The following is an 11,480-nucleotide window of genomic DNA, read 5'->3' as shown; positions in this document are numbered from 1 at the left end:
TGGGGCTCGGGGGGATCCCCCAGGGGGTTGTGGGGGCTGAGGGTCGGACTTGAGGGAAGCTGTGGGGAGCGGAGGGGCTGGGGGGACCCCGAGGGGTGGTGGAGGGGGCTGAGGTGGGGGGACACGGGTGTTCTGAGCGGGAACGGGGGCGCTGAGTTGTCCCTGGGGAGTGGCTGGGGGGGGGGCAGCGGTCCTGAGGGTAGTGGGGAGGCCTTGAGAGGGGCTGGGGGGTGCTGAGGGGTCCACGATGGGGATTAAGGGATGATTTGGGGGGGGGGGAATGAGGGGGACCTGGGGGGCTGAGGGGGCCCTGAGGGGTGAGGGGGGAGCTGAGAGTGTATTGGGGGCCAACGGGGAGGTCTGAGGGGGTGGCTGGGGGCGTGGGGGGGCTGTGCTGGGGGAGCCCTGAGTTTGGGGAGGGGGGGCTGTGGCCTGAAGTGGGTGCCGAGTTGGAGAGGGGCTGTGAAGGGGAGAGGGGTACGGGCTGAGGGGTGATGGGGGGCAGGGCTGGGGGTGGGAGGGAAGGGTCGAGGCATTCTCCGGCGTTTGGGGGTCCCCGTGACCCTCCACTGTATCGCGTCCTGCAGGACAAGGAGTCCTACAGTGAGCTGTACCTGAGGGTCTGTGAGAGGCTCAGTACCTTCTCCGAGGTCATTGTCTTCGGCTTCAATGGAATGTCTCCCATGATCGGCATGTTTCCCCACCCCCCCAGCGTACACTGCCCCCTCACCAGTTGTTCCTCGGGCGCTTGTGCCGTCGCCGTCCATGTCACAGGTATGGGGATGCTGGGACCCCTCTGGAGCTCTCTGAGACAGTCTGGGACCCCCCAGAGCCCTTTGATACCCCCTAGGATCCTCCTGAGACCCCCTAGAATCTTTTGGTACCCTCTGTCCCCCCCCCAAGAGCTCTGCAGGATGTCCTGCTTTATCTTTATCTTTTCTTTATCTTTTTCTTTATCAGAAAAGGACTTGGGAGTGTTGGTTGACAGCCGGCTGAGTATGAGCCAGCAGTGTGCCCAGGTGGCCAAGAAGGCCAACAGCATCCTAGCCTGTATCAGGAACAGTGTGGTGAGCCGGACTAGGGAAGTGATCATCCCCCTGCACTCGGCACTGGTGAGGCCCCACCTCGAGTACTGCGTTCAGTTTTGGGCCCCTCGCTACAAGAGGGACATTGAGATGTTGGAGCGTGTCCAGAGAAGGGCTACAAAGCTGGTGAGGGGTCTGGAGGACAAACCTTATGAAGAACGACTGAGGGAGCTGGGATTGTTTAGCCTGGAGAAGAGGAGGCTGAGGGGAGACCTTATCACCCTCTACAACTACCTGAAAGGAGGTTGTAGAGAGATGGGGGCTGACCTCTTCTCCCTGGTGACAAGTGATAGGACGAGGGGAAACGGGTTCAAGTTACGTCAGGGGAGGTTTAGATTAGATATTAGGAAACATTTTTTCACTGAAAGGGTTATTAAACATTGGAATAGGCTGCCGAGGGAGGTGGTGGATTCACCATCCCTGGAGGTGTTTAAAAAAAGGGTAGATGGGGCACTTAGGGACATGGTTTAGAAGTGGCTCTTGTCAGGGTAGGTTAAAGGTTGGACTCGATGATCTTAAAGGTCCCTTCCAACCTCAGCAATTCTATGATTCTATGATTCTGTCTTCTCCCAGGACGCCCCTGGGACTATCCGGGACCATCTAGGACTTCTTGTGTTCCCCCCAGGGTTCCCTGGAGCCTTCTGGGATCCCCCACATTCCCCCCAGGACCCCTCTAGGACCTTCCCACACCCCCTCCAGGACCCCACAGATCCCCCCTGGAGCCCCCCAGGACACGCCAGGGCCCTCTGGGACCCCTTGGAGCTCCTCCCCAGTACCCCCCACGTCCCCCTACGACTGTCCTGGGACCATCCTCTTACCCCCTGAGAGCCCCCGAGAGGCCTCCAGGACCCCTGGGACCCTTCTCCACACCTTTCAGGACCTCCTTGAGCTCCCCCGGGCCCCATAGAGCCTTCTGAGAGCTCCCCCCAGTACCCCTCACATCTCTGTGGGGCCCCCTGCATCCCCTGAGAGCCCCCCAGGATCTTCTGGTTCCCCTCATGTTCCCCCCAGGGCTCTCTGGAAACTTCTGTGACCCCTCCAAGCCTTCCAGGATCCCCTGGAGCACTCTGGGTTGCTCTGACACCTGCTGTAGGATCCCCTAGAGCCCCCCAGAGCCCTCTGGGACCCACTGGAGCCCACCCCTGGTATCCCCCACATCCACCTGGGACGCTTCTGCCACCTCCCCCCAACCCCATGAGAGCCCCTCAGAGTCCTCCAGGACCCCCTGGGACCCTTTGTCTTCCCCCAGGACTCTCTGGGACCCTCATGGGACTCCCCACATTCCCCCAGCACTCCCTGTAGCCCTGGGACCCTCACACACCCTCTCTGGCACCCCACACATTGCTGCCAGGATGCCCCAGAGACTTCTAGCGGTGGAGCACCCCCACCGCTACCCCTCACATCCTGTTGGGACCCCCCACACCTCCTGAGAGCGCCCCCAGTGCCTTCCAGGATCCCCTGGAGCCTCCTGGGACCCTCCTGCACCTTTCCTCCGGAGCCCTCCAGGACCCCATGGACCCCTCATATTCCCCCAGGACTCTCTGGGGCCTGGGAACCCCCACATTCACCCCCGGGACTCCCTGGAGCACCCTGAAACCCTCCCACCTTCCCCCTGGGACCCATCCACACCCCCTCAGGACACCCCAGAGCCCGCTAGGACCCTCCTGGGACCCCCCATTCCCCACTGGGAGCCCCTGGACTCCTCCATGGCATGCCCCACATGCCCCTGGGAGCCCCCACGCCACCGGAGAGCTCCCTTAGAGCCGTCTAGGATGCCCTGGGACCCTCCCACACCCCCCCAGGATCTTCAAGGGAGTGTCCCCCATCACTGGCATGTTTCCCCCCCCCAGCGCAGGCTGCCCCCTCACCAGTTGTTCCTTGGGGGCCTGTGCCGTCCATGTCACAGGTATGGGGATGCTGGGACCCCTCCAGAGCTCTCTGATACCCTCTGGGATCCCCCAACCCCCCCAGGATCCCCCTGAGACCCTCTAGAATCTCCTGGGACCCCCTGCCCCCCCCCCCCAAGAGGTCTGTGGGATGTCCTGCTTCATCTTCTCCCAGGACGCCTCTGGGACTATCTGGGACCATCTAGGACCTCTCATGTTCCCCCCAGGGTTCCCTGGAGCCTTCTGGATCCCCCACACTCCCCCCGGGACCCCTCTAGGACCTTCCCACACCCCCTCCAGGACCCCACAGATCCCTCCTGGAGCCCCCCAGGACATGCCAGAGCCCTCTGGGACCCCCTGGAGCGCCTGCTGGTACCTGCCACGTCCCTCTGGGACCCCACCCCCTGAGAGCCCCCCCAGGGCCCTCCAGGATCCCCCTGGGACCTGTCGTGTTCCCCCAAGACTCCCTGGAGCCTTCTGGAACCCCCCACGTTCCCCCTGGGACCCTCCCACACACCCCCCCCAGAACACACCAGAATCCCCTGGGTCCCCCCTAGGACACCCCGGAACCCTCTGGGATCCGTTGGAGTCCCCCCCGGTACCCCCCACATCCCACTGCGACCCCCATTACACCTGCTTCCCCCTCCCAGGGGACACCAGCTCCTGCCAAATGCTCTGGGAGCGCTGGAGCCTGACAGCATCTCGGCAAAGGAGAGATGAGCGAGGAAGCGAGCGGGGACCCCCTGGATGCAGAGAGGAGGATAAAGGAGCTGCGGAGCAGAGACCAATGGGGGCTCGGATGGGACGAGAGAGAGGGAAAGAGAGATGAAGTGCCACAAGGTGCCCCAGAGATGGAGGAAGGTATTTGCTCTAAAGCTTTAAAAAGAGGGAACTGAATGTAACGGATTTTTTTTACCCCTGATATTTAGACAGCATGCTCTAAAGTACTTTATTTCTGTCTGGCTTTCAGTGGCGTGTTTCCTCGGCAGCCCAGTAGCATCTCTCTCAGGCAGTGCTGCTGGCCAGATGTCCCTCCTCGTTGCATAGCACACAAAAAAACCTTGTAGTCCAATTATAACTATGTATTCTGGAGAGAGCTAGTGTTATGGTATCAATTCCCAGCTGTGGAAGTGAAATCAGTGCCTGAAGAAAGTCAGTACTTTTATAGCATAAGTATTTTTATTCGGTGTATATAAACCTAACGCACACCTTTTCACCGAAAGGGAAGGGACAAGGCATTTCCCAACACCAGCGAGAAGGTTTACTGTTATGCTAAGAACGTGTTCAAAATGGCATCGGTTAGCTTTAATCCTGACTTCAGGAGTTGAGCTGGCGCTGGCTTTTGAAGGCTGTGCTGTGTTTGGAGCTGAGTTGTTTCCCCAGAATCCTCCTGTAGCTCAGCTCCTGTCCTGTCCCTCTGATGGAATTCCTCTACTCTCTTCCAGGCTATTTTTTAAGATACTGAGCTATAACTGGGGATTTTTGTTTTCCAGGTGCCTCGTTGTAGGTGTCTCGTGCTGCTCGAGAGATGCCCCAGCCCAGGTTTGCAGCCAGTGGTGGAGCCCCTCGCCCCGAGGGGAAGGGGCCAGCCCTGGGTCTGGGCGTTTTGGGGCTTTTTTGAGGGGGGAATAGAAGGGCGTCTGTCTGTGTGTGTGTCTCGGGGGGTGATGGTGTCATTTGGGACACTGCGACATCACCGGGGCAGCGATGATGCAGCAGAGGAGCAGGTGAGTGGGGGACGTGGGGTTACGTGAGGGTCTCCCAAACGAGGTGGTTCACAGCCCCAAAACATCTGAAAATCTTGGGATGCATTAAAAAAATGTGAAAACCTGTTAACTATGGGCACGAGGCACTGAAATAGAGAACAATCTCTCATTTATATATGAAAAATATATATACTGAGAAATAATATTATGTATGTAAAATAAGTTCAAAATAAAAACCTCTATGTCTAAGGATTCTATGATTCTGTGCTTGTGTTATATAAAAGATCCTAGAAATAAAAATATTTTAAAAAATGTATTTATAAAAAGATATTAGTGTCAAAATAGATGTGTAAGCAGACAGTCTAAATAGATATTCTGTATCATAAATGTTAAAATCTTAAGCAGATTTTCTACATAAGTGCAAACAGGTGATATAAATCCCTAAATAAATAGTGTAAATAACTAAGGGGTGCTGCCGCCCGGCGGCTGAAGGCTGGTCCTGCAGGTGTGCGCTCCTCCGTGCGCTGTGGCCGCGCCGCCGGCTCGCCTTGGCCCCCGCCCCCGCGGCGCTGTGCGTTCTTCCGCAGCTCGTGCGCATGCGCGGCTTCGCGGGGGCCGTTCCGGCGCCGGTCTCGAGAGCGCGGCGGCCGGAGGGCGAACCAGGACCGCCGGGACTCCGTCGAGCTCTGCGCCACCTGGAGCACGATCGGTGCAGCCCGCCCGGCTTCGAGAGCGGCCGTCGGCGCTCCAGTGTCGGCTCTTACGCGTTACCGCGCCCCCGTCTGTGCCCGGCAGTTTTCCTGTTGTCCATTTCCATGGCCCCTCAGTCCGCCGACGCGCCTCTCTATGGCACTTTAGTCCTCCAGGGCGCCGCTCAGTCAGCCGACGCGCCTCTCTATGGCACTTTAGTCCTCCAGGGCGCCGCTCAGTCAGCCGACGCGCCTCTCTATGGCACTTTAGTCCTCCAGAGCGCCGCTCAGTCAGCCGACGCGCCTCTCTATGGCACTTTAGTCCTCCAGGGCGCCGCTCAGTCCGCCGACGCGCCTCTCTATGGCACTTTAGTCCTCCAGGGTGCCGCTCAGTCAGCCGACGCGCCTCTCTATGGCACTTTAGTCCTCCAGAGCGCCGCTCAGTCAGCCGACGCGCCTCTCTATGGCACTTTAGTCCTCCAGGGCGCCGCTCAGTCAGCCGACGTGCCTCTCTATGGCACTTTAGTCCTCCAGGGCGCCGCTCAGTCAGCCGACGCGCGTCTCTATGGCACTTTAGTCCTCCAGGGCGCCGCTCAGTCAGCCGACGCGCCTCTCTATGGCACTTTAGTCCTCCAGGGCGCCGCTCAGTCCGCCGACGCGCGTCTCTATGGCACTTTAGTCCTCCAGGGCGCCGCTCAGTCAGCCGACGCGCCTCTCTATGGCACTTTAGTCCTCCAGGGCGCCGCTCAGTCAGCCGACGTGCCTCTCTATGGCACTTTAGTCCTCCAGGGTGCCGCTCAGTCCGCCGACCCGCCTCTCTATGGCACTTTAGTCCTCCAGGGCGCCGCTCAGTCCGCCGACGCGCCTCTCTATGGCACTTTAGTCCTCCAGGGCGCCGCTCAGTCAGCCGACACGCCTCTCTATGGCACTTTAGTCCTCCAGGGCGCCGCTCAGTCAGCCGACACGCCTCTCTATGGCACTTTAGTCCTCCAGGGCGCCGCTCAGTCAGCCGACGCGCCTCTCTATGGCACTTTAGTCCTCCAGGAGCCCAGAAGTGCCCGCTCAGTCCTCCCACGCTCGTCTCTATGGCACTTTAGTCCTCCAGGAACCCTCTCAGTCCTCCCACGCGCCTCTCTATGGTACTTTAATCCTCCAGGACGCCCCTCAGTCAGCCGACATGCCTCTCCATGGCACTTTAGTTCTCCAGTACGCCCCTCAGTCCACTGACGCGCCTCTCTATGGCACTTTAGTCCTCCAGGACGTCCCGCAGTCTGCCGACACGCCTCTCCATGGCGATTTAGTCCTCTAGGATCCAGGAAGTGCTCATCAGTCTTCTGGAAATCACCTGCTTCCAGCACTCTTCTAAAACCATAAAACATGATTACCAATTAACCACAAAATATCTGAAGATCACAAAAATAAAGTGACGCCTGCAGAACTCTCTTCTCTACAGCAACAAGTAGACAGAACTCAAACAAAAGTGGTAAGAGAATCACCAGAGGCAAGTGCCCAATAGAAATAAAAATGACTGTTGCTTTGCCTGCTGGGAACTTAAGGCATAAGAAAAGGAGCTCCTGCTCCTGTGGCCGCCTTTTTGTCTTTGGGGGGGGTGTGTGGTGTGTGTTGGCCCCGCCCCTTTCTCCAGGGGACTGTGGGAAGGGCGGTGGGCGGGGCCCGATGGCAGTGGGCGGGGCCCGGGGTATATGAGCCACAGGCTCCGCTCAGGAGCTCGTTCTGCTGCTGGGCTCCTCTGGGGTCAGTGCTCTGCTGGTCCTTCGCTTGGCTGCAGCTTTGGGGCAGGCATGTTTTGGTATTTAGGGAGGCAGAGGTAAGAAGGCTGAGCTAAGACCTTCAGGACCAGTACATATCCTGCCACCTGTATAGTAGAAAGTTGACTGCTATGCAGCTTTTTTGTTTCCTTTTTTTCAGGTCAGTAACTTTGTGATGAGTGTTTAGGGGATGCCCAGATGGTTTAATAGTGTGCTTTCCTGTATTCTAGGAGGGCTGCATTTTCCTAGAATTCCTAACTTTATTGAAGATGGGCCAGAGATTTTTTCCACCGGTTTTGCAGTGTGCTGTGTGAGTTGCTGATCTTGTTTCTCTTAATTGGGTTGATGATGAGATTATATTGTAGGGGTTAAGGTGAGCATTTTGTATGCATCTGCATATTGTACTTTAGCACTTCTCAAGAAAGCAGCAGGGATGTAAGGCATAGTGTCATTCAGGGTATGGCATGGCTCATCACCTTTCCCCATTGCCCAAAGAGTGACGTGGTGTCCCTAGAGTTTTTGCAGCTTGCAGCAGGCCCCTCGTAGATTGTGTCAGGGCATTACTTATTTTGTGGGTCTATAGCAGAGCCCAGAGTCTGTGGGAAGACAGAAGATAGGAGGTGCCTGCTGAACACAGGGCATGGCTCAGAAGAGCAGCTCCTGAGGAGTGGCTGACACAGGGGTTTCAGGGTCACAAATATAGAATGGGAGCTGTCAAGAAGAAGTGGGGGTCCTTCCCTGACAGTTGAGGAGAAGAGGTTTCTAAAAGTTTTGGTGCTGGGGGTTGGCTAAGAAATGGAGGCAGGTTCAGCAGTCTTTATCATATGGGTTTTGCATTTGGATTTGGGTGTCAAGAGGGTCTGGTCTGTTCTAGTCCCTTCCATTTGAGGTGAGCTGGATAGTATTGAGGAGGAGCATGGGACTGGTGATTTCACAGAAATGCAATGGTAATTTTGTGTTTGTTGGTATCTTAGGTGTCATAAGTAATTGCTGCTGCAGCCTCTGACTCTAGAATCGGCGTGAAACAGGTGAGCAGATTGCCATGGCACCTCTGAGGATGAGGGTGCTGTAGAAGAGCTTGGCCTCTACTATCAGGGTGGTCACTGCTGGAGCCATGGTTTCTTTTTGTTTTACAGTTGAAGAGGAACCTGGTGACTGCAGGAACACATCAGTTAGCTGTTTGTTGTGGGTTCTTTGTCAAGGATGAATTCCGACCCCTGGCTGTCTGAAAGCTAAGTAGAGGCACAGGCGCTGGAGGGGGGCCAAGGTTGACAGTTTCAGGGAGGAGTTTTCAAGTCAGGGTAGAGCAGAAGGCTATCCAGGAGGAGTGTCCTCTGAGTAGGTAAAGGGAGTGGGTTACTCTTCAGCACAAAGCTAGTGTGTGCTGGGCAGGGCAGTTCTAGCCTGTGTCTGTTGTTGTGTAGTTTGTGTGCTCTGTCTTCTGTGTCTTGGACTTTCCTTAGGTTTTGATATCCTCGTTTCTCTTTGCACTCAAGGGGCACAGCATGTGCCTTGGGCAGCCCCTGTAGAGTCTCGAATGCCTGTGCTAATTGGCAGAGCGCCCAATGGGCACTTCTTGCATAACAATTTTAAAGTGCAGATCGGACTTGCCTCTTGGAAGTTTCTAGATGGTCCTCTTTTGCAGCATCGTTCGTGGCTGCATGAGCAGCTCTGTTCTCTGAGCTACAGCAGCTCTAGCCATCTGCTTTTATGAACTGGGATTTCTTCCCTGCATCCTTACATTCTCAGGTCTTGAAGCCAGGCTTCCTGCACATATGTCATCTCCATTTTGACAGGAACTTCTTGGAATGGGCTGTTACATTTGACTCTTTTATGATTTTTATGACTTTGCCACAGAGCCTCCTCACGTCCGTGCTGTGGCCATTGGTCTTCTTGCCCAACAGCATCTCTTGTCTGAAAGTCATTCTTCTTGTGGAGAGTTTTCTCTCATCTTGGAGTCACGTTGTTGTCTATAGTGCTGTGTGGTGTTGGGCTGCATGTGGGTGTGTTTGGCGTGGAGCTGCCCTGCCTGGGGGTGTAGAGTCAGGGGTAGGTGGAACAGCAATAAGAGTCTATGGGTAATATGTTGATCTGCCAAGACTGTTTAGCCAAAGGTTGTACAGTCATCTGGGATCAAGCAGCCATTGGCAGGGACAGTCATTTCCATAGTGTGTTATAGGAATGATTGGAGCCTCCTGCTTCACTAATGTTTGGCAGTAGTGAAGCAGATTGAAGGTGTTAAGGCTTGTATGTGTGGGGATTAATGTTGGGTCCAATTTTTTTTTAATGGCAGGTTGTAGTTGGAGCCTAGATGATATTCCTAAATGGAAACAAGACCCCTGGAATTGTTCAGCTACTGATCAGCATCTGGGTGACTTGTTTACTAATTTTTTCAGATGCAGAGGGACAAGATGTGCACCAAAGAGTCATGGAGAAGGCAAGCGGGACCCTGTAAGAAGGTGGGTCAGTTCACGGTGCTGGAGGGAAGATGTGACTGGTGGCTATATCATTATATTATGGCTTGGTGGTGGGGTGTGGGTTGTTTTTTTTTTTTTTTTTTTTCATTTTGAAGGTATGAAGTGATGAGTAAAGCAGGATATTGGCACCAGATGTGACTCTCGGGCAAGGTGGTCAATGAATAGTGGGCTGAAGCAGCAATTCTTCTCAGATGTTATATTGTGGGTGAAGTTTTTAGTGTCCTTTGTGTCTGTTTTACAGGTAGTTTGTAAGCCTCAAAGCAGCAGCCCAAAACCATGGAGGGCAGGTGAGCGAGAGGCCAGGGTAAAGGAGTAGGAGACAGGAATGGCTGTAGGCAGGCTGTGGTGTCGGGCAGTGTGTCAGCATATGTCTTTTGGTTGGCTTTTTTTTTTCAGGTGCAGGATGCAGGCTCAGAGGGACTAAGCCGCATGCTGATGAGCGTGCTGAGAAGGTGAGGCGGTTGTGGGCCACATTGGTGTCTTAATAGTGAAGTATTATACGGCAACCTGGTTAATTATTTATCTTCTGGTTTTGCAGGTGCCCTGTGAGCCATCTTTGGAAGTGGGTGAGCATTAGAGGTGAGCCGAGGCAACAGTGAGGAGGAGCTTGTGGCTGGTGATTTCTCACATGTGCAACAGTAATTTTGTTTCTTGGTATCTCAAGCAATGATGGCCACAGCATTTGACTCTAGAAGGAGCAGCTGAGTGGAATCCCATTGTGCTTTTGAGGAAGGGGAAATTGTGGAAGAGGTTGGCGGTGGCCTCTCTGAAACTTCTTGCTGTCACTGTTTGGTTTTCTTTAATTGTAGATGATGATGATGATGATGAACCTGGTGACTACAGGAATGTCCCAGATAGTCGATGTGCTGTTTTTTTTTTTTTTCTGTCGACATCAGATTTAAGACCTCCAGCCCTCTGAAAGCTAAGTTGAGTGGCCAGGGCTGGGGAGGGGCTGGAAAGGGAGAAGTTTGTGATTTGCAGGGAGGCCTCTTAAAGTTAGAGAAGGGCAGAGGGCTGTCCTGGAGCCATCCCCTTTGAGCAGGTAAAGGGAGCGGGTTAGTCTTCAGCACAATGCTAGCATGAGCCGGGCAGGGTGGTTCCAGCCTGCATCTGTTGTGTTGTTTGTGTGGTCTGTCTTCTGTGTCCTAAACCTTCCTTGGGTCTCCATGCTCTCTTTACACTTGAGGAGCACAGCCTGTACTTCAGACACCATCCCAAGAGTCTTGAATGCCAGAACTCATTGGCACTGCCCCAGTCAGGCCCCACTTTTCTTGCATTATAAGCTTAAACAGTGGATCGGCCTTGCATCTCGGAAGTTTCTGGGTGGTCCTCAACTGCAGCATTGTTCCTGGCTGCATGAGCAGCTCTGTTCTCTAGCCATCCATTTTCAGTGACTGGGACAGTCTGTTGCATTGGGTTTAAGTGACAAGGTTTTGTTGGCTGAGTTGTGGGGGGCAGGGGTGGGTTCTGTGAGAAGACACCAGAAGCTCCCCCCATATTGGGCACAGCCAGCTCAGAGAGGGACCTGCTGCTGGTCAAAGCTGAGCCCATCAACAACACTAGCCAGGAGTGGAGCAGAGAGTCCCTGCAACACGTGGCAGCCCCGCTGTTGGAGCGGAAAAAGAGTGCGAGGAGGAAGGAGCAGCAGAGACAATCCTGACTCCCTGACACCTCCATTGTCTGGGGGTACGATGTAGAGAAGTCGTGAGTGAAGATGATACCAGAAAAAGAGAGGGGTGGTGGGAAGGTGTTTTTTTTAAATTTGTTCTTATTTCTTATTTGATTGACAATAAGTGAATTTCCCCAAGTTGAGTCTGTTGGTTTTGTGACTATGAGCGATCTCTTGGTCCTTGTCTCAACCTACAAGC

At 54.8% G+C, this 11,480-nt stretch overlaps 1 long non-coding RNA gene across 2 annotated transcripts; it reads left to right on the top strand.

Moving 5' to 3' along the window:
- Window positions 1–6,358: 6,358 nt before the first annotated feature.
- LOC134521155 (uncharacterized) lies at window positions 6,359–10,980 on the top strand. 2 transcript variants are annotated; one of them, XR_010072656.1, is made up of 8 exons: window positions 6,359–6,849; window positions 7,366–7,445; window positions 8,110–8,163; window positions 9,532–9,594; window positions 9,854–9,899; window positions 10,009–10,064; window positions 10,151–10,191; window positions 10,277–10,980. It is a non-coding gene; the product is annotated as an uncharacterized LOC134521155 (long non-coding RNA). The 2 variants fall into 2 exon arrangements; XR_010072655.1 differs by lacking the exon at window positions 9,854–9,899.
- The last annotated feature ends 500 nt before the right edge of the window (window positions 10,981–11,480 follow it).

Source organism: Chroicocephalus ridibundus, chromosome 9 (assembly GCF_963924245.1).
Source record: "Chroicocephalus ridibundus chromosome 9, bChrRid1.1, whole genome shotgun sequence".
NCBI classification, from domain to species: Eukaryota; Metazoa; Chordata; class Aves; order Charadriiformes; family Laridae; genus Chroicocephalus; species Chroicocephalus ridibundus.
The sequence above is the reverse complement of the archived record's forward strand: the minus strand, read 5'-3'. Positions and strand labels throughout refer to the sequence as shown.